Source organism: Chlorocebus sabaeus, chromosome 2 (genome assembly GCF_047675955.1).
Source record: "Chlorocebus sabaeus isolate Y175 chromosome 2, mChlSab1.0.hap1, whole genome shotgun sequence".
Taxonomy (NCBI): Eukaryota; Metazoa; Chordata; class Mammalia; order Primates; family Cercopithecidae; genus Chlorocebus; species Chlorocebus sabaeus.
The window spans coordinates 77,853,094-77,880,417 of NC_132905.1; the positions used below are offsets into that span (position 1 = coordinate 77,853,094).

General features: G+C 35.5%; 1 long non-coding RNA gene across 2 annotated transcripts; it reads right to left on the bottom strand.

The window, feature by feature from the left end:
• Positions 1-24,050, bottom strand: LOC119618582 (uncharacterized). Of its 2 annotated transcripts, XR_005234969.2 has the most exons (5): positions 23,803-24,050; positions 9,862-9,969; positions 2,605-2,721; positions 1,191-1,431; positions 1-183 (listed from the first exon to the last, which is right to left on the bottom strand). It is a non-coding gene; the product is annotated as an uncharacterized lncRNA (long non-coding RNA). The 2 variants fall into 2 exon arrangements; XR_005234968.2 differs by lacking the exon at positions 9,862-9,969.
• Positions 24,051-27,324: the final 3,274 nt, after the last annotated feature.

The following is a 27,324-nucleotide window of genomic DNA, read 5'->3' on the forward strand; positions in this document are numbered from 1 at the left end:
TTCGGTTTGGTTTGTTTATTTAGAGTTAATATATTTCAGTAGAACAAGGAAAAGTACTCAGTGGTTTTTTAAGATTATAATTATAATTTCCTGTGAAAATTCCAGCTTAGTGTTCCATTTCTCTCTTGCTTTTTGGTGGCATCGGACTTATTTTACATGGTGATCCAAAGCATATCACTGAATCTGCAAATCAATTCAAAACTATTATAATTTGCTTGTGCAAATGTCTTATGTTTTCTGTTATGTTAATGATCCAGATGGCAACAAGAACTTGTGAAGCAAATAATACAACATAATTTAGACAAAAATATACATGACATATTTATATCTGATATTGAAAAATGAAGATTGTATAATGTATTGTGATACAACTTAAACTTTTGGAAGCAAGTTCCTTTTCAAAGTTTGAATTATTGTTCTGTCAGTTATTTGTATTTGTTGTCGAGCAAACTTTTGGATCTAGATGTTAGATCTACATTCTCATTGGTAATACAGTGACAATAAACGCTACCTTTCAAAGATGTTTTAAAAACTAGGGAAAATATCTCTAGAGTATGTGGCTCATAACTTATACATAATCAATTCAAATCATAAAATTTTTATCATTACATCCTTAAAGTCAAAACAATGAAATTATCACAATAATAATCACCTTTCGATATATATATGGATAAGATTTTGTTATAATTAAAATGACTTAGGCCAGGGGCGGTGGCTCACCCCTGTAATCCCAGCACTTTGGGAGGCTGACGTGGGTGGATCACGAGGTCAGGAGATTGAGACCATCCTGGCTAACACGGTGAAACCCTGTCTCTAATAAAAATACAAAAAATTAGCCGGGCGAGGTGGCGGGCGCCTGTAGTCCCAGCTATTCGGGAGGCTGAGGCAGGCGAATGGCATGAACCTGGGAGGCGGAGCTTGCAGTGAGCCGAGATGTCGCCACTGCACCCCAGCGTGGGAGACAGAGCGAGACTCCGTCTCAAAAAAAAAAAAAAAAAAAAAAAGACTTAAAGCCTTCAGGTTTTTGGAGGCAAATATTTTTTCTCATACATATTTTCTAGAAACTTGACCTACCTACTGCATAATCATGAGCATAGGCATAATCTACACCTTATACTTATTTAGTGTTTAAAAAGTGTAATTTTACTAAAGTTGTGGGTTTCTTTTTTCTTTTTTCTTTAAGGTATTACCTTGCTTCTCTGTGAAGTTTCTGCTGGCCATTTAGCAGTTCCAGATGGCATGATTTCCTGTGGTCTGAATTCTTGCACATAGTGCACTGTCTTAGTTCTCCTCATTTGTGATCCACATCACGAAGAGGCTCCACTGCTACGTATGATGAAAGGCTAGCAGGCCATCGACAAATGTCACCTGGACTAAAATCTTGAAATATTTTCTTCAGACTTGTTTAACTGCTGCATATGTACATTCACCCTACGAGAAGAGGAAAACGACATTCAATTTCAGTAGGGTAGGAATCAGTTCATTTATATTCCAAAAGAAACACTCAAATTATAATCCATAATAGTTGTTCTATTATAGATGAGAATGGAGTGTGTTCTCGTAAAATGGTAAAGAACTGGTTGATAAGAGATCACCCTAAAGTGTTCTTGAACCTCTTTACTGATATTTTCCTGCATTATGTCTCTCTGCTAATCCTGCAGGAAAAATTACCTAGAGTGGTGTATAAGGTTCGTTTGTGTTCAATCCATGCATGACGGCTTTCACATATTTGTTTCACCTGAGATAATGTCTATAGCTATTTACATATTACTGCTTCTTGGTTATCATTAGAGGACACAAAGCAAGGATATTTACTTTAAAAGATGACAAAGATAGATCAGTGGTTGAAACAGAAGTGTGCACTTTGGGGTGGAAATATAACCAAGTCAGTAATTTTTGAGGGAGAAATTTAGATTTTATTACAAAGTGTTCAAAAAAACGAAAGCTTCAAATTTCATATTGTTGGTACTGGGGTGATGCCTAGGAGTTAAAGATAAATCTTTAGATAATTCAATAAAATGCATGCCAATTTCTTGTTTATAAACTGAGTTTGACAAAACTGGGTAAAATTAAACTTTAGCTATGTTGGTAAATTTAGTGATAAATGATGTTGATTAATCTAAAAGTCTACCATTTTATTTGTACATGCTACTTAATAGTATGTACACATTTGTCCTCATGGTCAATCTTCTTCATAAACGTGTATTTAATTAATTCATTAATTATCTCAACATAGACAAATGTATTCTAGGAACTATGAGACACACAGGAAATATAACAAAGAATGTGTTCGTATTGAGGAAATATACAAGTTAAGCAGTCAATTAAAATACAGAAAAATGTTCTGAGGAGTAAGCCATACATTTTATACTGTAAGTTAAAAATCTAGAACTTCAAACCTTTGTATTTCCCCAAACACACACACACACACACACACACACACAGCCTCACACATGGACACGCACACACACACACACACACACACAAGTATGTCTGGAGCAGCTAATTTCTAAGATTTTTTTTTTTTTTTTTTTTAGAGGGTTTCTTAGTCTATTTTTGCTGCTATAACAGAATACTTGAGTCTAGGTAATTTAAAAACAATACAAATTTCTTCTTCGTGGTTCTAGAGGCTTGGAAGTCCAAAACCAAGGAGTCAGCAGGTTCAGTGCCTTGTGAGGGATGCTTTCTGCTTCCTAGATGGTACCTTGTTGCTGTGTCTTCCTGTGGAGGAAGAGCAAGATAGAATGAGGGAAGGAAAAAAGGTGGCCCAAGCTTTTGCTTTTATAATGAATCCAGTCCCATGATAACTGCATTAACCCATTCATGAGGGTGGAGCATGCATGGCCTAATCACCTCTTAAAGATCCTTCCGCTTACTGCTGTGACAATGGCAACTAAATTTCAGCCTAAGTTTTGGAGGTGAAAAACATTTAAATCATAGCAAAGGCATGATATTTTAAATTCTGCCCCAGGACATAGGGAACACACACACATGCACACATGCGCATCCACACCCATACACACACACATGCATGCACATATCACTTTTAAATCTTTTTGTGTGCCTTCTTCCTCTGAGTACTTAGTACTGACAATTAACTTCAAGGCCAGACAAAAATAATAATAATAATAAGACAATCTTTATTTCTGTTTTCTGAATATTGCCCTAACCCATCCTACATTCCTCCAAGTACTGCGCTATTCTCTGTGGCTTCTCTAAACATTCCGACACATTGTAAGTAGTCTGAACATTAAATTTTCCGCAAGATTCTCAATGTGAATACAGCATGTGTTTAACCGTGGTATCCTGACTGATTTAGAGGAAAATGTTCTATTTTATATGCTCAGAAAGTAAGCTCATCCTCATCAACGTCTCTTAAAGAGCACTTCTTATCACGTAATTTTGGTTCAAGACATTCCCTTTTATTAAGTTTAGTAAGCTAGAATCTCAGCAACATGTTCAGTTTGTCTTTTCCCTCACTCCCAGCAGCTGAATGCTGTAATCCTCAACAACTCTCTTACTTTTGATTTCCTATCATCTGGTTTTTGATCTATTGCTATACTCTTATTTTATTCTGTTTCAAGAGGTGACCCTCATCACAATGAAGGCTTTGGGGGGCTCCCTTGCTCAGTTTTTTCAATCATGGACCAACCCCATCCACAACTCCTACACAATCAGCTCCAGTACTGCAGTTAGTTAGGCAGACCCATTTCCCATGCAGCCTATTGTGTACACACTACTGGTCTGGAAAAATAATCCAGCATGTGTGTTTTTAACAGTATATTTACTGATGAAATTCTGAGCCTGTCCTATGAGGGACCATCAGTGTCATTGTAATAAGCCTGTCTTATATCTCAAAAGCAATTATTTATTAAAAATAGTTTCTTATTCTTCCAATCAGCTCAAGGTAAAGGGAATAAAGGTTTTAGTCCCAGTCAATTCAGACTCATTAATGGACCTTTCCTGAGGTTGTTGAATGATTCATGACTAATACTATGTTCTTGAACTTTTCTGAGCTTATTATCACGACCAGAAGGTCAAGATCATTTTCTAATGGGAATTATATGAAAGTGGTTGAGGAAGCTCTAATCAGAGAGCAGAGCCCAAAACACCTACATCTAACAGCAGTGCAGTTGCCTCATTCATTTATGCTGCTTGCGATGGTCTGAATGTTTGTATGCCCCTTACACTATTATGTTAAAACCTAATCCTAATCCCCATTGTGATAGTGTTAAGAACTGTGGCCTTTGGGAAGTGATGAGGTCATGAAGGTTGAGTCCTCAGGAGTGAGATTAGTGCCCTTGTAATAGAGACCCAATGGAATTTGTTTGCCTTCCACCATGTGAAGATGCAGCAAGAACGGGGGTCTTTGCGAGACACCAAATGTGCCTACACCTTGGTCTTAGACTTTTGAGTCCCCAGAATGGTGAGAAATGGATTTCTGTTGTTTATAAACTACCCAGGAGAAGGTATTTTGTCATAGCAGCTTGGATGAAGACGCTTGGCTTTTAGGTATTATCTCTATGCTAAAATGGCTAAACTGAAGGTCTGTCTCTCAAAGATAATTTCTTGAATATTGTATATTCCTACCAGGTTCAGATTTTAGTCCTACTTGGAGTCTATCCTGCATTAGTTCTATTAACTACCCAAAAAAATCACACAAAAACAAAATAACTTCATTATCTCCTGTGTTTAGAGCATAATTTGTAAACAATGTGTTTGCATAAAGGCAAAGAGTTAAAAATAATAACAGAGAAACTGTAAAAAAAAAAAAAACAAAAAGAGGTAAGATTGCAAATGATAAACCCTACGACAGTGGCAGCTTTTAACACATTTGTCTCTGTTTAGTAAATTTCACCCCATCATTTTGCTTTTATTTCAGAAACATCAACATGAATATTATCACTTAATCAATGTTAATGTCCTAAGAGACTATATAACAGACCTGCGGTTCACTACCTACCGGAATTTTTTGTTGAGTGTAAATAAAATGAAACAAAAAAGAAAATAGGCCATCAATACAATAATTTTTGTTTCTATTGAAAACTGCTCTAATTCAAGAGCATTTGACTACTTGCAACCAGGGGAACTAAAAACAATGGAAACCTTTAATAACCCCATGTCAAATATTAATAGAATGTAAAATGATCTGATTTTTATTTATAAACATTTGGCACATTTCTACTCTACAGCCACAAAATCATAATATCGAATATGATGCTTTTGTAAATTGTACCTTTAAACTTGCCCTAAATTTTTAATGGAATTTATTACCAAGATTTCTTAGTACTTTCATACCTAAAATTGTTAAAATGTTCATCATCCCAGTATTTCACGTAAAAATGAAATATGTATTTAGTTCAGTGAAATTGGGCTCGGCCGGGCGCGGTGGCTCAAGCCTGTAATCCCAGCACTTTGGGAGGCCGAGGCGGGCGGATCACAAGGTCAGGAGATCGAGACCATCCTGGCTAACACCGTGAAACCCCGTCTCTACTAAAAAAATACGAAAAACCAGCCGGGCGAGGTGGCGGCGCCTGTAGTCCCGGCTACTCGGGAGGCTGAGGCAGGAGAATAGCGTGAACCCGGGGGGCGGAGCTTGCAGTGAGCCGAGATAGCGCCACTGCACTCCAGCCAGGGGCACAGAGCAAGACTCCGTCTCAAAAAAAAAAAAAAAAAAAGAAAAGAAATTGGGCTCAAAAAAATCTGACTTCTTACATTTTGCCATTTGGTTATGATATAAAAATTTATTTTAATATTTTCAAAAGAATTTTAAAGCAATACCAATTTTGTCATTGTGTATTTGATTAATAGCTCTTTTGGGAAGGAATTACCCTAACAATTATTGTAAGTATTCAAGTAAAATTTTTCTAGTTCTATTTTACCATTATGTTATGAGACAAATTTCTTTTACTCCCCTTCTTACTTTTATAAGAGGAATTATTTATCTTCAGAATTCATAAACATAAACCTCAAGATATGGTCCTATATGAGTGATAAAATGAATTTCAAACTGTCTAAAGTGGAATGATTTGCTATTCTAACTGGATTTCTATACTTGTGAAGATAAATAAATGGATGTATTGTTTCTAATATACTAACCATCCAAACACACACACACACACACATATATATATACCCCTATGTAGATATATATTTATATACTAGGAGAGTAGCTTTATTTTTCTTCAACATCCTTCTCATCGATAAGCTGACGATTAAAACCATCTTTCTCTAAGCTTTGTTCTCATATTGAAATCCATGTTAAAACTCTAGCAGCACAAAGGCACGGCAACAAAAAGTGTTGACTATAAAAAAATCAATTACTTTAACCAAAATAATCCCAATTGAAAATGCATTTGAGAACTCTGTTTCTACAACAGTTATTATTAAAGGTTGAACACTTACTGGCTTGGTATAAAATAAGTGAATAAAATATATCCAGTTTGAAAATTTCATTATCTCCAGTTAAATATTTCCCTCTTCTTGAAGTTACGATTTTTTGAAATAAAATAAATGGTTTAATCTATTCATCTGTATGGCAGGTAAGGTGAAGTAAATGTATTTTTGGAATTTTGATTATCACAGAATTATAGTATTTGCTGTTTTACCACAAATATTAAATGTATATGGTCCTCATGGCCCTATGGAGTTTTTTGCAACATATTAATATTGTTAGATTATTTTCTATTACTGTTGAAAAAGAAAACACTGGAGCTTATTTATGTTAATGCATAACTCAATACAGTTTGTGTGTGTGTGTGTGTGATAGAGACACAGAGAGAGAGAGAAGTTGAGATATTTTCGACCCTGTATTCCTTACCTTACATCCAAATCTCTGGATCCAAATTCCAAGGAGGCAAAATAACAATCCATCGTTCAAGTATGTTGTGAATGACGATGTGAATGCAGAGTGTGAGTGAAGTTATAACCTCAATCTTCTGAACCTTAGACTGGTGAAATTTGTTGTTTGCTTGTTTGTTTTGAGACAATGTCTCGCTTCTTCACCCATGCTGGAGTGCAATGGTGCAATCTCAGCTCACTGCAGCCTCTGCCTCCCAGGTTCAAGTAATTCTCCTGCCTTGGCCTCCCCAGTACCTGGGATTACAGGCATGTGCCACCACATGTGGCTAATTTTTGTGTTTTTAGTAGAGACGGGATTTCACCCTGTTGGTCGGGCTGGTCTTGAACTCCTGACCTCAAGTGATCCACCCACCTTGGCCTCCCAAAGTGCTGGGATTACAGACGTGAGCCATCGCACCTGACCTGTTTTTTGTTTGTTTATTTGCTTGTTTTTATATATAGTAGGAGAAAAGAAACCTAAAATTGAAGTTAAAAGACTCAAATTCCAGTCCCACTTCTGTTCTTTAATATATTTGTAACTGAAGCAAGTCTATTATATTTTGTGAATTTTAGCTTTCTCATTTACTTGGTATATTAGTAATTACTTTAGTGTTGTCATGGATATCTGGTGGTTTAAAATATATGAAACTGCTTTTAAACTGTTCTTATACTATTAAGAATCAATTGCTTCAATTTTATGAATATTCTTCTGTTGTATATGTTTCTCATATACAGTTAAAATATGAAAGTATTGCTCAGTGCCTTATTTAATTAATTTTAGATGTATCAGTGTAGTGGTAGGTCATGTGATCTATGTATATCTCAAAATCATATTAGTTATCATAGGTTTAAAACTGAACTTTGTATTAAGATTTAAACACTGTATCTTATTGGAGCTGGAAGAGATAATAACCTGCTCTTCGACTTCTTTGCTTCTTCTTAAGCATTAGATTGCCAACTGAGCAAAATAAAAAATTATTCCTCTAAAGATGGAAACCTCTATGTCTGTCAGTTTCCAAAGTATTTCTCAATGCTATTATGGGTCTCCTTGAGGGATACTGGGAAATGTTAGATGAGGAAGATTTTCACTATCTCTTGTGCCCACAGTTTTAAACCTTCTATTCCCTGAGTCCTGCTTCTGGAGATGTCACTCAAGCTGGAAACTCAGCCAAATTCAGACTCTGGAACTGAACATGCAAAGCTATGCTCTGTGTGGAGTTCACACACTGTTGGTTTGTCCCTGTGGGTGTTTGTCAACACTGTGTTTCTTGTGGCACAATTAGTTAGTTATTATAAAAATGAAATAAATAAACAATAGTTTCTCTAATGTGAAAAAAAAAAATCTTGCATACATCATGTAGATGAAATTGAGAAATAAGGCAAAATAAACTTCTGGTAGCAAGCAGTGAATGAGAAACAGCTGCAGCAAAGACGGTAATAAGAGAGAAAGCGTAATTAAACCAGATGTTGTAAAACATGCAATTTAAAATGATATACAACATTGATTTTAAATATAAATGTAAATAAAAGGGATGGATCAGAAGCATAATTAACACCAAAAGGAAACAAAAATAAATTTGGTAAAAAATAAATTAGAATGATACACCATAATTGACTTTGCTCAGACAACAAGATATTTCTTAGTGAAGGGAGATTTTTCCTGATTTTTAAATTCAGTGCTGCTCAATCAAATATGCATTTAACAGAGTCTCAGTAGGTCCTTCAATGATGATAAACCTCAGAGACAATAAAACAAGGAAAATGTGCTTTCTTAACATTAAAAAAATACAGTCCAAGCTATTCTCTCTCTCTCTCTCTCTTTTTTTTTTTTTTTTTTTTTTTTTTTTTTTTTTTTTTTGAGACAGGGTCTCAGTCTCTTACCCAGGCAGGAGTACAGTGACACCATCAGGGATCCCTGTAACCTCTATGTCCCCCAGGCTTGGGTGATCCTCCCCACTCAGTTTTCCTGGTAGCTGGGACTACAAGCACAGACCACCACACTCTGCTACTGTTGGTATTTTTTTTAGAGACGTGGTTTCGACATGTTGCCCAGACTGGTCTAGAACTCCTGGACTCAAGAGATCCACCCATTTTGGCCTCCCAAAGTGCTGCGATTACAAGCGTGAGCCACCATGGCCAACCCAAGCTATTCTATTTCATGCTTTCGAAAATTTTTTGCAATCCTAGGGACTAGGGAACTCAAAATAATGAGACTTATTTAAAAATATTAACTTAAACACTGATTTGCTCAAATTTCTAATCTTAGCCTAAATTTCTTCCTCACATTGACTACCAGTTTCCTTTCACCCTGAAACTAACTAAGTTCAGCAACATTTCCTGAAGAACCACAGGCCCATACATGTCTCCTCCCGATCTTGCTTCTCCTTCACCAATTTAGTACCAGTCTCTACTTGTACTTTATTGTGCTAACTGCTGTCAGGGCTGGTAATTGTTACATTTGAGATTGATGCCCAGGCTCTCCACATCAGGGATGGCTATTGAGGTGAGAAGCAGAGACTAACTCGTTGGGAGAAGTGAGGGAGACCAGCTAAGAGAGAAGTGGCTGGGAGACTGGGTTTCCTTCCAAGAAGACAGTATAAGAATGTCCAGATGAGGAACTCACATATGCTGCAACCCTGGAGACAGCCAGGGACACCCTAAGGAAGTAGCTTTCTGCGCAAAATTTGACATTAGACATATTGTATTTGAATTAGTTACAGACTTAGTGTATATAAACTCTCCTCCAAAACAGCAATCTTTATTAGATAGCAAGTTTTAGGAAAAGCCAGTCCAGCCCCAGTCATACCAGGACCACAACACAATGTTGAATATTCCAAATCAATAAAATGCGGAGGACTGCATTATGTTGCTAGAAGCAAGCAAATATACCCTGCAAAGTGTTCTGAGGAAGCCACACAATACAACCATTCTAAAATTACACCCAGGTGTTAATTTATAGAAGTAGGACTGAGTGACAAGATGAAGAGGCCAATTCTATTAAGAGAAGAACTTACTACTTACATTTCACAAAGGAAGGGTACATCCCGTGCTTCACAGGGACACAAGATGGTCCAGAGACAGAAGGCAAGAATAAAAGAGAAGCCTTAGTCGGAGTCTGTATTGGGGTTCCTGTGGAAAAGGCAGGACAGGACAAGGTGCATGGGTTAGGATTGGCTAGATTCAGTAATTCTGGTGGGCTCTGGGGGATAGCGGCTGTCCTTAGTTGTCTGACGTAGGCTTGGGATGATTTAGACCAGAAGAACATTGGCTTGGTGTGTGAGGGTGAGATAAAGAGAGTGGTTGGCTGGCATATGAAAGGCATGCTTGTAGGAAAATTGCTATATTTAAGAATAAGCTAGCCCTGGAAGGGGCAGCCTCTCCCTGCGTCTATAATGGGTCTGAGGCTCCCAAATGCCAGAGCATAAAGAATATAGAAATTAAGAAAACATAGTTAATACAGTTGGTCTTGTGGAATGGATACCAAATAGAGAAACTGAGAAAACAAAAACAGAACAAGAACACCCCTCTAACAGATGCTCCTTCAATGATAACCCTTTTCTGTTTCCCACAGGCAATTGTAGCTCTAAGGCACAGTTATCCAGAGACCTCACTGGCAGAGGCTGATGAAGAGGTGAATTAGGGACAAGAGAACATACAGCACAAAGGACTTCTGGAATTTCATCAGAGTACCCTCCCCCAGATGACATGACTGGAACATCAACTCTTGTGATGCTGTTGGGAAATAATCAGTATTTATGAAGTTGGCAGTACATGCCACACTGGATGCACCCACATGCCCTGAATCTTATGGCTTTGTTATGGAAGCAAAGGAAGTCAACATGATCTCCATTACCAACTGTCTGCCTCTTAAAGGATGAAGTCTTCCCTCAGATCACCAGAGCTCCCTATCTCACTAAGTTTACGCTAAGGGATGGTGAGGCAGGATTTGGAATCGTCCAGAAGTCCATTCAGTGAGTTTCACAATCCCCAGGTGTACTCCACAGGCTACAAATACTGAACCCACTACATCATGTAACATTTGCTCACATACCAACAAATGTGATGGGAAAAGTTTTAAGTTATTAGAGCGAAAAGGATTTTAAGAAAGGAAAGTAGTTTTAACATGAAGTAAATATTTTATTAGTAAGATTCCTAAGTCTGATTCATATGTGAAGAAAAATCATATTGCTATGAAAAAAAATAATGAGAGAAAAAGAAGACATTATTTAAAGTAAAAAAATAAGAGTAATCATAAATAGCTGAACAGATACTGGTGAATGTTTGATTGGCAAGTTAGAAAGTCAATTTTGGCGCAGGGGGTGGGGGACTAAGAAAATCATTCACTCACTATTAGGGATCAAAAATAAGTTAGAAATTGTTCTGAGTGTCAGAGTTTGGACCATATGTACAATAGGTGCTGACCTGATATAGTAAAATATCTGTAAGTGTTACGAATGTTGCAAAAAGGGAAATGCAAGCCATCATAGAAGCTCTCCCTTGGGCCAAAAACTAGGGGAACCAAATTTTCTGTGGTGTCATCATTCTTAAATCCTTTCTTCTTAATCACTCTTAAATCCATTCTTTCATCCTCTATAAGCTATACGAACTTAGACCAGTTACTTAACATGTCCTAATTTTCGCTACTAAATATGGCATCAAGATAATTGCACTTAAAACATAATGGGTTTATATTAAATGAGTTAATACATATACAATACAATAATATCTAGAAGAAAATAAATGTTAGCTGCTATTAACTTTTTATTGTATTATTAGGGTTACTATTTTAAAATTGTTAATTCATCTGGGATTCATTTTGTGTGTGTGAGCAACAATGGCCTAATATCGTCCTCAAATGGTCCATGTTATGGGCCGAAGTGTTAACTTATTCATATCCCAAATGTGTGTTGTGTGCATGTCTTAAAACTATCTAGTCATTCTATGTCTGTGTCTCTGGTTCTCTTGGTGACTAGCTATATAAAGTTTGTACAAATATTCACCAAACTTTTAACAGTAATTCTTTCTTAGCCTGTGTGGTGGGGAGAGTAAGCCTTTAATTACTTAAAAATTGTTTACAGGTATATCAGTATAGTTTTAATAATTATTACATTTATAACAAAAAACTAATGCAGAAACAGAAAAGCAAATACTATATGTTCTATTTATAAGTGAGAGCTAAACATTGATTATACATGGACATAAAGATGAGAACAATAAACACTGGGGAAAACAAGAGTGGGGAGAGAATGAGAGAGGAAAGAACTAAAAAATGACCTGTGCTCACTACCTAGGAGACGGATTCGTTTATACTTTAAACCTCAGCATCACACAATATACTTTTGTAACAAATTTGCACATGTACTGCCTGAGCCTGTGATAAAAATTGAAAAAGAAATTGATCTTTAAAAGGATAGAACAATCAATACTGACTTAAACTATAACATCTACAAGTGAAGATTCTAGTGTGTCATGTAATAATTTGGGAGTGAAAACTGTTACACTGCAGTGGTCTGACATCACTAACCAATAAAGTAAATTTCCATGGAAGCTATTGGTAGTTATGAGAAACCCAGATGGTATGTATGAAACAGTAAGTTATACAGCAACACAACAGTCCCTCTCTCTCCCTGCCCCTGTCTCTCTCTCTCTCTCTCTCTCTCTCTCTCTGTATCTCTCTGTCTCTCTCTATCATTCTATTTCACAAACATCGACTAAAGAGATGAAATATTTTTACTGACTTAAAAAGTTATTACTTATTTGTCACCAAAATTACAAAGCTGGAACTATATCTTCATGATATAAAGGCATATAAATGTTTTATCCATTGCCATGTCTTCTGAATTTAAAATTCAGAATTAATGCAGTGTTCCAAAGCATATGTTAAACAATGAACACAAAACTCATACAATCTACATCTCTTATAGCAAAAACCACAAATCTATGAAATGTCTACACATTGGAATCTTTATTTTCTTTTAATATGCTCTAGAAGACACAAATGACAGTTCCTGGACCAGGTATAGATTCTCTCTTGAGTCAACGAAGCTCTGGTCTTTGCTTTAATTTGATGGGAATGTAACATGCTGCTTAGAGATTTGTCAGTAAGAGATGAAATGCCTTCATGACAGATAGAGCTATAGGGTATTTCTAGGTATAGGAACCAAATAACTTTCTTTAACTAAAAAACTTATTATCTGTTCCTTAGTTCAGTTCCTCTTTTCACTGTATTGTAAAAATTCACCCATCTCTTTTGAAGCATGTATATGTATTTGTGTTGTGCCAATTCAATTTAAACATTTTATTGTTTAATGATCTTTAGACCCAAATGAAAGCTTTTTTCCAAAATAGATATTAAATTATATGTATCTTTCCTGATTAATTATTAAAATGCTATACCTCAGTTATCTGTAAAAATAATGATATGGTTAAATAATTGATCAAGTTAGCTTCTTTTTTTTTTTTTTTTTTAATTGTATCCATTAGGTCAACTAGTGATCGAGATTTTGGTGGAGATTCTTTTTATATTCCATAAATTAAAAATTAAATATTATGTTACAATACTGCCGGAAGGTAGGTACCTGGTTTACTCGACGTAAACACGTGATGTTTGAGGAGAGAAAATAAAAGGCCCAAGGATGTAAATAAGCACATAAGCAACAATAACAAACAACATCTATCACTGTTCTTACACTTTGTAAATAAAAGGAGAGATATAAAATTATCTTTAAGGCACACATCACTTAATCACTTTTCTGCATGAAACAGAGGAAGTCTTTGAAGCCAGATGACTGTTTCATTGAGTTTAGTGATAAGGAAAAGCTTTGAAAAAGAAGAAGATCAGTGCAGAAACTATCTTCTCTGGGCCAGAGGGGAAACTGGGGAGATGTAGCAAGAAGCTCTGCATGAGACTCTGGAAAGATCCTGAATTGTGGACTTCAGAATTAGGTCTCTCACAATTACAGGCAGATGCTGACTATTTCAGCTTTCCTTGGAGTAACAGATCAATTTTGTCAAGAGTAGGTTAATAAATCATGAAAGGAAGGCCAGGCGCAGTGGCTCACGCCTGTACTCCCAGCACTTTGGGAGGCTGAGATGGGTGAATTACATGGTCAGGAGTTCGAGAGCAGCCTGGCCAATATGTTTAAAATCCCGTCTCTACTAAAAGTACAAAAATTAGCCAGGCATGGTGGTGTGCGCCTGCAGTCCCAGCCACTCGGGAGGCTGAGGCAAGAGAATTCCCCAGAGGTGGAGGTTGTTGTGAGCCAAGATTACTCTATGGTACTCCAGCCTGGGTAACAGAGCAAGGCTCCATCTCCAAAAATAAATAAATAAATAAATCATGGAAGGAGATTTTTGTAGATGAACTAAGGAAATGGCCAGTGTTGAGATCTGAATAAAGAGATGAAAACCAAACAAAAGAAACAATTTGAAGTAAAAAATACAAAAAGAGGCAATTGTGTAGAGGAAATAATTGGAAAACAAATGGTATTATAGATCTAATATGTGCACGTTGAAAGATCAAGAAAGAAACTAGATCAGATGGGGAGAGGCAATGAGTACAAAAAAGTACCAGAAGATGTGTTTTCTGATTGGTTTTTGGGCAAATAATAGATTTGAATAGTAGATTGAAAGATTTTTTTGAGTTTCAGACAGAATTATTCAGGGAAAACATATATGTATATTTAATTTTATTTCAGGAAATTCTTAGGCAACAAAAATAAGATTTAAAACTGCCAAGAAAGTTATAGGAGGGGAGTGACTAACAAATATTTCTAATACTTTTATGTTTTTTCTTACAGATGCCAAAAAAATGGTCCTTGATGAAATATTTCTTTCAACTCTTAATTAAGGGATCCAAGGTAAGTGAGAATCTGGTCTAGGTTACTATAAACATGTGCCCATTGTTGCGATTTTTTAATCAAATGATATATCACTCATATTGATAATATATATCTGCACCAGAAAATAGGAGATAGTCAATATTACTGAAAGACTTCATAACTAGCGAGGTTCAAAAGCCAAAATGTCTCTTGAGTTCTCTGTGTTGATCTCTGAGAACCCACTCAGTTTCCATCTTGATGATGTGTGTCCCAACCTTAATAATTTGGAAGCATTTGGAAACTTTGTTTGAAAATTACAGAAATTACAATATACTGTTGCTGTGGATAATGCATTTTTCTTCCTATTCTATATGCTTTCGTAAGATAAATAAATAAATAAATTGGTACTAGATGAAACCTACTTTGTTTAGTTAGTTTGTCAGTTTCAAGTAAAGACCACTGATGCTGGTAGAGTGAAGAGCCTGTTGCAGAGGGATGTCAGAAGCAGGAGTGACCGCCACATCCTCATGTCAATATGTCAAAAGCAATTTTGCATGAGGGAAAGTTTGGAGAGAGAGGTTCTGACAAAATTCTGATGCAAGGATATTGAATAAATCATTCTTGGTTAGTTGTAGGGAAAGTTCTGTTGAAAATTTCTGGAGATCATATTAAAAATAGAAGTTGGATTTAACCATTCCACAATGTATACATCTATCAAAACATCATGTTGTATACCATAAAGACATGCAATTATTATTTGACAATTAAAATATATAAATATGTACGTATTTTTAAGTAGAAGTTGGAGAATGTAACTGCTGATTCTCAGCAGAGGAGCCAAAGCTTTTAAAATGAATGCAATTGAATGGTAGAAGGACGGTAACACAGCCTGTTGGGAGAATCAGAAACTGGGGCATGACGAACTGCAATATCTCTAGAAGGACATGAAGTAATAATAGAGGGCTGAAAGTCAAAATGCAAGGTGTGGTAATTGTGTGGTAGAAAGTAATAGTTATGGTAAAAAAAAAATTTAGAAAATCAGAAAAAAAAATCTGTACATAAATTCATAAATGAAATAGATGTAAGAATAGAGGACTTCACTGTAGCTGACCTACAGTTAGATAGTGAATACTTACATCTTTTGCCAATTTTAATTGATCATGTGTAATTAGGAAGCTACAGAATAGCCCAAAATCTCTTCCATAATGAATATCAAACATTATTAATAACACTAATGATTCAATGAGGAAAATTAATTGTCAGCAACCATGCTTCACTTATGAGAAAAGCAGAGGGATCCTGGATGCTAAGTTGATTATTATGACTTGAATAATCTGGTTCCACCAACAGCCTCTGTTGTGCCACATATGGTGAGAGGTGTTCATGATGTCCAATGGGATTATGGGACAGATGTGCCATCATAAACTTGTGTGATGTAAAGTCTAAAAGTAAAGCTCCATACATGTGCTGTGTTGACATCTGGTAAAATTGGAAAGGCCTTGGATGGCTTCACCACAAGTTTCCCTCTCTACTCTGCTTCCGTGGATAAGGTCTTCTAGTCAAATGACTCTCCTCACCAGGGCGATCAGGCACAGTTCTAGCTTATTGTCAAGTAGCAGTTTTTGGCTCCCTGCCAGCCTACAGAGTCACTAAAGCAAGCTCTTCACATTCTCCTGCAGAAACCAGAGGAAATCTCACTCTCCTGATTCTACAAAGCCTGCCTCTCACAGCCCCTGGTGGTTATTCTATTCCTGGGCACAAGTCCTCTGTGGCCCTGCATGCATGTGACATCCTCCTCCAGAGGGCTGTGAGTTATCAGTGCCTAATAAACTGCTGTCAACCTCCCTGTCCAGAGTTGGGTGGTCACGTGTTCTGCTCTCACCAAAACCCCAGGGTAGGAGTCCCACTCGGCAACAGTTGGAATAGGAGGTGATTAAAACAACTTGATTCTTGCTTTTTATTACCATTCCCATGTTGGGAGGAAGAAACTTTTGCTTTCCTTTTGCATTGGGAGGACTGCAATATATACTTGCTGTCTTCCTTTAAGGTACCTGGAAAAGGCTGTTTTTCTTGGCATGGTTGACACAATGATATTTACTGATATTTGGTGTGCTAAACACTGCTTTAATATTTCTATAACATCTGCATTGCGTATTATTATGTTTTTATTTACAGAATGTATTTTATAAGAACATCATTATATCTGCCCCAAAATAAGTAAGAATCCAGCTTATGTTACTATGTTTAGGATCAAACACCAGCACTTCATTGCAAGTTTCTATTGTTGAGCTGCAGCTGCCCTAGAAGATAAGAACTGGCCCAGTAACAGTGGGAGAACTAAGGGAGAACTAAGTGATTAGGGATTTTTGAAAGCAGCAAAGGCTTAGAAAGGATGACTACTCTATTTCACCCATGCTCATTCTGGCCACTTTCTTGTGATCACTTAGATCCCAAATTAGGAGTGACTGGGGAATCTGAAACTGGGTTTGTAAATCCTGAGCTCTCGCTCTGCTGTGTTGTTGACTGACCTATATTTCTCACGAATCTAAGTAAATATGGTGGTGGGGTAAGTCTACTGTGTTGATGGGCTTAGCCTGATTGTTCATCTGAATTCAAGTTTGTTAGTGCTAGTTTATCAGAATAGGTTTTGCATTACACCATGGAATTGTTTGAAGATTAATGTGGTACCATAGATAAAGTACTTCTTATAGTGACTAACATATATTCAGTTCCAAATAAATTATTTTGTGTGTTGTTGGCACACATGCTTCCTACTTTTTCTTAGTAGAGTTTTCACATTTGTCAAATGTCAAGTTTCCAGCTCATTGGACAAATGCCAATATTAATCAAAAATATGTGTTGTCTTCAAAATATTGAAATAATATATATTATGAAGAAATGTGTGTTCAGTATTGAATTAGCATATGCAAATTCAACATATGGGGTTTCAAAAAAGCAACAAACAATGAGTATTATTTCATCCAGTGAAGTTATAGAAAATTACAATGTGTCCAAAGTAAAATGCATTTGGCGTAGTTTCTGCTGTGATTATGCTGTTGTTAAATATAAACTTGTTTTACTTCAGTAATAAAAACATGGAGAATTTATTTTTCTGATTTCTCTTTCTTACATATGCTTGATGAACTAGGAACCTCTAGTTATCTATTCCATTATTAACACAGAGATAAGCTAATTTCAGACTAATTTCGGTTGTTGGGTTCAGCAAACCACCATGGCACGTGTATACCTGTTACAAACACGCACATTCTGCACATGTACTCCGGAACTTAAAGTACAGTCATTTTAAAAAAGAAGAAAATAACAGCAAGAAATGTATTTGCTTTCCTTAACGAACCAAGCTTTTTATAAGATCATTCCACCCTATTGCTGGTTATTGGTTTTTATCCTGATGAGTTGACTATCTCACTCAGATTCCCAGTGGAGACAGAAAAAGAGTGTTCACCTTGACTGACGTCTCTCTCTCATCAGGTTTAGCTACAAGAAATCTTAGGCCTAAAATTGTCTTATAGCTTTGCCACAAAGTTTTAGAGAAAGACCTTTTTTTATTTTTCCACTGTTTAAGGTACTTTATAGTACTTGGAAATGTAGGTTTTATGGGAATAAACTCTGTGAGGAAAAAATATCATCACATCCCTTTAAACTTGTTTTCTTTCCCTTTCTCTGACTTTAGTTATTTCTTTGCTTGCTTATTGTAACAGTAACTCCAACCTTGGGTTTCAAGTAATATTTAACTGGGTAAGGCACTAGGGCAATTTATTAGTCTCGACTCTGATTACATCTCAGGGAATATTAGTGCTGACCTGCAAGGTTTCCCTGGCAAGGCTAGGGCCATCTCCTGGACAGTGCAACTAAGGCCTTTATCTTTTTCCACAGATTAAACCCAGACCTTTAAAATGCCTAGAAATATTTTCTCCCTGCTTGTTCCTACAGGGTATTCTGTCTAGAACATTTGATGTAGAAATAGTGTATAACCTCTCGAGCTGTGAAAAAATGGGTGTCTATTTCAACTGTGCACCTTTGCCTAATTATATAAAATGGCTGAGAGACTTTAAGATTCTTCTTCAAGTTCTTATATTTAAAAGGTGTTGTAAGTGCCAAAACCAGAAAGTCTTGCTATTAAATTTACACTCTTTCATTCAATTTCTTCTTACTTAACAAGTTTCACTGCCATCGTGAGATATTAGGGTGCCACTCTGAAGACCACAAGGCTCATTATGACAAAAAGAATCTATACATCTCTACTTCCAGGCCACTGCTGTTCCCATTATGTCATGTTAGTATTAGGACAATCTTTTTTGGACAATAATTCCTGAATTCAGATCCTTTTATTTTGAGTCAAATATTTTTTTAAAAATTAGGTGTGGCTTTAATGAAGCTAAAGTTAGAAAAATAAAACTATATTAGATGGTAATGTATAATCACTGCAGTATTTCAGTTCTGCATCTGCCATCACATGAGTTCATTTGTTGATAAGGAAATACTGACAGGGCAAAACATTAGGAAAACTCTAGTGCTAACCAGCTAGCACAGGTATCTTTTTCACAGATAAAGCAACAAGTTTTGAAAGACATTTGAATGACATTTGAATGAGCTTATTTGTGAAAAGAGGCGGCCGTTTAGATTTCAATATACATTATGAGTTGTTTTTTTTTTTCCCAAGATAGTGCTTCTGTTTAAGACACTGTTCGATTTGCATTTCTGACAAGAAAATTTTTTTGAGTGGGTCCAATTCAAGTTGGAGAATCATTTACATGAAAAATTTCATTTGACTAAGAAATGTGGCCAGCTGAAAGAATATAAATGTAGCTTTAATCACATATTGAGGAAAGGACAAAACCGCACGGATACTAATTGCTTTGGTTTATAAAGATGCTAATGCTCATTGAAATCCTTTTCAAGAGAGGACAATTGAATGGACTCTTTTTGGGACTTTGTAGGACAATTATTCCCATATTATACTTTTATGTAGCTTTTCTTCATGGAAAAAATAAATACATTTGCCTGCTGAATAGTTTTTGCTGATTCTTAGAATAAAACCGAAAATATTGTGGTTTTAGAGGGAGTGAAATTATACTGTAAATTAAAGTCATGCAGAGTCGATGCCTCTGTGTGTATGTGCAGTGTTAAAATATACATAAAATTAAATATCCCATTTTAATAATGTTTAAGTGTACCATTCTGTGACATTGCGTACATGCACATTGTTGTACAATCATTACTGCCATCTGCCTCTAGAACTTTTTCATTTTCCCCAACTGAAACTCTGTACCCGTCAAACACTAAGCCCGTGTATTTCTCCCAGCTTCTGGCAACCACCATTCTATCTGTCTCTATGAATTTGACTACTCAAGGAACCTCATACAAGCGAAAACATACAGTGTTTGTCCTTTTCTAACAGGTTTATTTCACTTGGCATGTCATCAGGGTTCATCCATGTTATCACGTGTGTCAGAATTTGTCTACCTTTTTAAGGCTGGATCACGTATGTCGGCCGGGCGTGGTGGCTCACACCTGTAATCCCAGCACTTTGGGAGGCCGAGGTGGGAGGATCACCTGAGGTCAGGAGTTCGAGACCAGCCTGGACAATATGGTAAAACCCTGTCTCTACTAAAAATACAAAAATTAGCTGGGTGTAGTGGTGCATGCTTGTAATCCCAGCTACTTAGGAGGCTGAGACAGGAGAATAACTTGAACCCAGGAGATGGAGGTTGCAGTGAGCTGAGATGGTGTCATTGCACTCCAGCCTGGGCGACAGAGAAAGACTCCGTCTCAGGAAAAAAATACATGTATGTGTACATATATGCATATGTACATATATACGTGTATTTGTATATAAATTGTTATATATGTTATATATAATTTATATATAAATTTAAGAGTTATATATAATTTATATATAAATTTAAGATTTATATATAAATATTAAACTTATATGTATAAATTATGTATAATTTAATATTTGTATAAAAATTATATTAAATTACATATAATTTAAATATAAATACATGTATATATGTACATATATTATATATATAATATATAACATCTCTGTAATAATACATTTGGTTCAACATTAATGTATTATATGAAGCACATTTTGTTCACCCATTCGTTCCTCAATGGACACTTGGGTTGTTTCTACCTTTTGTCCATTAGATTGTTTCGATCTTTTGCCCATTTTGAATAATCTTATGTAACCGTAAGTAGAATTGCTGAATCATATGAATATTTTGAGGAATCACCAAATTGCTTTCACTGTGATTTTGATTTGCTTTGCCTTAATAAGTAGTGACATTGAATATCTTTTCATGTGTGTGTTGGTCATTTGTGTATCTTCTTTGGATAAACGTCTATTTAAGTCCTTTTGCTCAGTTTTAAAAATCTGATTGTGTTTTGTTATTGTTGACCATGCCTGTAGATGAGGAAATAAATACTGGGAAAGAATCCAATTTTACAAATAGATAAGAATGACATCTTAACAGCCAAGTTTTCTCAATATTTAGAAATTGATCTAATGTAATATGAATTATACTTTCTAAGGGAAAATTTATAGATGAGTACTGAATATTCCCTGTATTCAGTACAATGCAGCAGTTTTCAATGACCAACTGATATTACAAATGATATAACTATTTTGAATAAATATCTGGAAAAAGCAGGAGCAGGGATGAGTTCCAAACAAATCTGTGTGCCATGGAAATTTTACTTTACAGTTTAGTTCATTAATATATTCATGAAAAATGTTGGCTGGTTGCAGTAGCTCTCACCTGTAATCCCAGCACTTTGGGAGGGCGAGGTGGGTGGATCACCTGAGGTCAGGAATTCGAAGCCAGCCTGGCCAACGTAGCAAAACCCCATCTTTCCTAACAATACAAAAATTAGCCAGGCATGGTGGCAGGTGCCTACAATCCCAGCTACTCAGGAGGCTGAGGCAGAAGAATCACTTGAACCCAGGAGGTGGAGGTTGCAGTGAGCCAAGACTGGGCCACCATACTCCAGCCTGGGTGACAATATGAAACTCCATCTGAAAAAAAAAAAGTTTAACTTCCAGAACTTTCGCCTGCCCAAATGGCACCTGCTTCATGACTTTGCATCATTTATGAACACCTTTCAGATTGTTATTCAAAGTCTCTTCGGATATGAATTTGATGTATTTCTCATTTTAACATTAAAGCATAGAAACAGTTTCAACATCACGAAAGTCTTTTTTTATTTGAAAAATTGAAGTTTTAAGTGTTAAATTAATTTCTTTGAAAAAAATGAAAATATCAATAAAACTACATTGTATAGTTTGCTCCAGTTACAAGTCTGGAGATAATCAAGTAGTTCATTCTGGAGTCTTTGTAACTTTCATTTTGTATTAAGGAAAATGTTACCTGGTTGTTATTATCTTATTAAAAATTAAACTACTTCAATTTGAATTGTAACTAAAAATGTTATTAAGTCAATGAGTGACTCACATGCTAAGCTTGTCCAATATTTGGCCTGCGAATGAGACATCTGGGAAAGGTAAATTCTACTTTAGAGGGCATCTATGTAGAAGGCTGTCTTTTTTAATAATTTATTCTTATTGTTATCTCTATTATTATTCTCCATTTGAAAAATAATTTTCACATTGTATAAATCAGTCTTAGTGATTTGTGCGTTGGTATTTTTGTGCGTTGGTAATTTGTGCGTTGGTATTTTTGCCACTCAGATTTTCGAAAGCTATTTAACTGATGTGTAGAAGACTAGGTGCTCGCAAACCAGACGTTCCCGATAAGTCCTGCTCTTGCAAACGAAGCAGGGCATTGGGGGCTTGTTTATGTGTAAGCATCTTGAAAATCCGGAAAGTCAGGGAAAGGTCAGAAAAACAACAATGTGTCTTGTGACTTGGCAACATTCCACAAAGGACTGTATAAAATAAAGCAGAGCACGCCATTCGAGGCGGCCGCCATGTTTGTCTTGTCTTGTGTTGTCTTGTGTGTTCATTCCTTTGTTTAGGAAACACACGGACCCCAACACTGATGGAAGTCGGCTTGTTCATCTGTAAGATTCTGATGAGTATTATAAAACATTTAGATACAAGCAAAATCTAAACATACATTTTAAGACGACTTTGTTTGTAGCTGGAATAAGTATATCATCCTATAGCATGTAATATACAACCTGTTTTTACTGCTTTATTTATAACCTTCAGTCGTGTTCAAATTGTATATGGCAACTATACTTACTGTAGTGATTAGAAAAATAAAAACAAAAAGAATAATCTTACCCATCTCATCTTATTCAAATGTTAAGTACAGTAGATCATATCCCAAGAACAGAATACATAGGAAATCTAAGAATGGATATATATACATATATGTATGCAAGCCAAAATTTTTTGAGAATAGGGGTTTCCAGGGGTATAAGAGCAGCAGTATTAAATCTTTTCATTACAGATACCTTGCCAGTGTAGCAACTACACTTTCCTTTGCTTTCACTTTCTCGATAGGGATTTGATTGAGATAGAATTTGCTTTTCAACTCAGCTCTTGCAGCTCAAAACTTCTGCTGTAATTGCTACCTTAACACCCTGCTGAGAATCTTCATTAACTGTTACCCAGAGGAGATATAAAAGACCTGACAACTTTAGAAGTGAAGTGATGAATATCTCAGAGTTTAAAATAATCTCTGAATATGATGCCATTTTGAGAATGTTGCAATAGAAGTACGTGGAGGAAGGTGGAGGAAAAAATGAAGGCAAAATTGGCTCTATTATAGTCAGGCTTCAGAATATTTTAAATTACAAATGAATGAGTAATTTTAATAATGGCTAATGTGTACTGAATGGTCATTATTGGCTAGTCATTGCAGTAAGAGCTTTAGATGCGTTAGTTTATTTAACACCTTCTAGAAGCTTGCTGGTGAGTAATCCAACTTCGGTAAATTAAATAGCTTTTAAAACACATAAATAATAATGCTTTGAAATTAAAAGAGAATATAATGCTTGCCTAGGAAAAAAATTTCAGTATGTTATTCAGTACTTTTGGAAGTAATTATTTCAGGAAAGCTAACCATGAGCTAAATTCCTAGGATGTGAAATTTGCATCTTAAATTTGTCCAGGCAGTGTCTTTAAATTTTAAAGTGAGATACTCACTGTTGCATAATGGTTCATCATCACTATTGTGGGATCTGGCCAGCAGCCCACAGTGCAACGGGGCTCTCTCTTTGTTCCCAGGCAGATCGGCAGGTCGAGAAATAATAGACACACACAAGATAGTGAAAGCTGGGTCCGGGGGAGTCACCGCCTTCTGGTCCCATGGTGCCGCCAATGCACTGGATATACCAGCATTTATTATTAAGTTTAATGAGGGCGGGGGTAGGTTAGTGAGGGATTTAGGGTCGTTTGATTATGAGGTGAGATGGTCACATGGGGATGAAGTAATTCTTTAACATAACATCTGTATGCAGAAGTACAATATACAGAGATAAGAATTTATAAAATATTATGTGCATCAGTAATTTGTAACAGAGCCTCAAAACAGAAACACAGTCTTTCCATAACCTATAATTATACAGATATTAATCAGCAGTAACAGTTGCAGCAAAAGCTGGTTACAAACAATCCATAGAAACAGGACGTGAAGCTAGACAATGGATTAGACCAGAAATTCTCAGAAGGGAGTATGACTTAATTCTAAAGAGGCCTAGAAGAGCGGTGGCAAGATGAGGGCAATTATAGCCCTACCTTATCCGTATGAACTGGTGCCCCCATGCGTCCATTTATAGACCCTGCACAAGGGTCGCATTCCATTCCCAGAGCTATGAACATCTGCTTTTCTGGAATAGGAATCTTGGTGATGTGAAACCTCCCTGACTGCACGTCCATTCATAGGCTCTCTGCAGGGGGAAGCACATTACACGCTGTTGGCTCATTCTGGGAGCCCAACCTGGCATTGTCTTTACACAATCTTGCATGCAATTTTGTATTTACTATAATCAGGAGCATTTCATCTTTTATTCCGTAGCAATAGTTTCAGGGGGTCTCCCTACACATCACCTTCTTGCAAACCTAAAATACATTCATTATAGATAACTCTAGATGATTGATTTATTAAAATAATCATTAGAGAAATTATATTATTACAGTATTAGGTTCATGTGCAAAGAGGTACATCCTGTGCTTTGCTTAAATATTCTTACATATTTCTTAGTTTGCTTTTCATGAAAAAAAATTGACAGGAAGAAATCCAGGAAGAGTAGTGGACTCCAGTAACAATGGCAAAATAAAACAGCTAAATGAAGTTGACGACATCCCATTAAGACCTAAGCTGTTACAAGTTAACCAATACTGCTAGTCTAGAAAAACATAATTCCAGTTTTTCTTTCCATGTTGCTAATGTAGGAAATAATATTTTGTGCAAATATTAGCTCCTTTATCCAAATCAAAATTATATGGTTTTATTTACAATATAATGTTTTCATTTAGTATAGATTATTAGAATCACTACTGCTAATCCCAAGAATAAGATTTATTTTAGGAACTTGAGATATTCAAATTTTCTAAAATCTGACTTAAATGATGAATCTAGGCAACTATATATTCTACTGTTACCATTTGTTATTTTAAGTGTTAACTGTATCTTGTATTTACAGCGTCATATTTTATTGACATTCATTAGACTGTTATATCTAGCTTTATTAGAGTTAATCTGACTTAAAAATTAGAAAATTACAAAAAGTAAATATTGTGCAAGTTTTTTTCCAGATTACCTTAAAAATTGTATTATTAAATTCAATTTTAATCCAAGTTCATAGCATTTTGACATAGTTAAATTATTAGACTAAATATATTGCTTTCTAGATTTATATTACCAAAAATTAAATGTGGTTTATGACTTAGAGTCTTAAAGTAATTTAATTGTCCTATTTTTATTGGTAAAAAAAATACATTTATTTAGTGATGATGGAACTTTTGACAGAATTATAAGGGTTCACATTTTTGTTTTTGTTTTTAATCAAAATATTGATTTATATGTTTGATTTCTTTGTGACATAGTCACTTGGATGCGCTATTCCAGGATACCATATATTGGGTGTTTAAACAACAAACATTTATTTCTGGGAAATACAAGATCAATGTACTAGCAGATCTGGTGGTCCAGCTGGTTTTCTTCTTGTATCCTCATATGGCACAAAGAGAGAGCACTCTGGTCTCTTCGTTCCCTTATAAAAACACTAATCCCAGCATAGGGGCTTCACCTCTATGATCCCATTTAGACCCCCAGTTACCTTCCAATGGCCCCATCTCCAAACCTTACCACACTGGGGATTAAGGGTTCAATGCATGCGTTCTGGGAAGACAGCAATTTTCAGTTCAGTCCATAGCAATTTGTTTCTAATTTCATCTACTGAAGGTCGTACCTTTAAAGTCTTCAGTTGAGCACCAATCTCCTTTTTCTGTTTCCTTGTCCTTTCTCCATTTTGTTCAATCCCTAGTGTTGATTGGGGAAGCGCACTTCTGACGCAGGGCTGAAGACAGACAGAGTTTGTATATTACGATGAACAACTTTTCTGATATCATAAAAAATGCACTAATCAACAGCTACAAAAAGTTACACGTTAAATACTTTGAAAATTGCACTCAACAATCCCCCAAAAATTAATGTAAAGGGAATATTTTTTAATCCATTCGCACTTTAACTCAGCAAAGCTTATGAACAGATACATTAAATACACTTCAAAAACAGCATTACATTTTTCTATGATTCAAATATGGACATTTTCAGATAAACTTACCTTTTTGAGAATAGTGAGCTCTATTCAAAACAGCAGGACCCATTAAAAAGTGACAAATCTGTATGATTCAAATGGAAATCAGTTAAATTAAAATTATAATAAACTTCAGTTATTCATTAGTTATAAAAAATTTATTACCTACTGAGTTATTGTGGTCTGATAATTTGGTTTATTGGCATTTAAACAAACATACAACTCATGATTTGAACGGAAGTTTATGTATTGTATTTTATTCACTTAATCAATTAAATAGTAAAGTATAATTTCCTCAAGCTTGGAAAGAAAACATAATACTTATAAATATTTTTATGAGTTATTATAAATAAATACAGATTGCACTATAACACCAACAATTATAAATATTTGTATGAATTTTTGGAAATAAAGGCTACACGATAACATCAACCTCCAACTGAGCTTGCCTCTCTCTCAAACTTTTTACTACAGTATATTCTCTACTAGTCATATAAGAACAAAATCAACAAACAACCAATAAAACTATCCAGTTTATTGTTTTATGAAAGAGAAACTCAAATAACTGGGCAAAACTTTTTGAGATATTATGGAATAGAAATAATACTGGAAAGATACTTTCCTACTTATATCCACAATGTATACATTTTCTCATTTTAACCTATAACACACTTATGATTTCTTTCCATTACCTAAAGAACCTATTATCTTTTTACTATGATAAAAATATAAAGTGGACATGATATTTTGATTTTAGCAACTTCAAAATGCTTTTAGTACACTTATCCATGTCAAACTTCTAATAGCCTATAAATCATGACTAATAAATTATGTTAGTATTATATAAAATTACACCTACTCTTTTGAAAATGTGGTTATTATAAAATTTTGTAGTTAAATTGTCAAA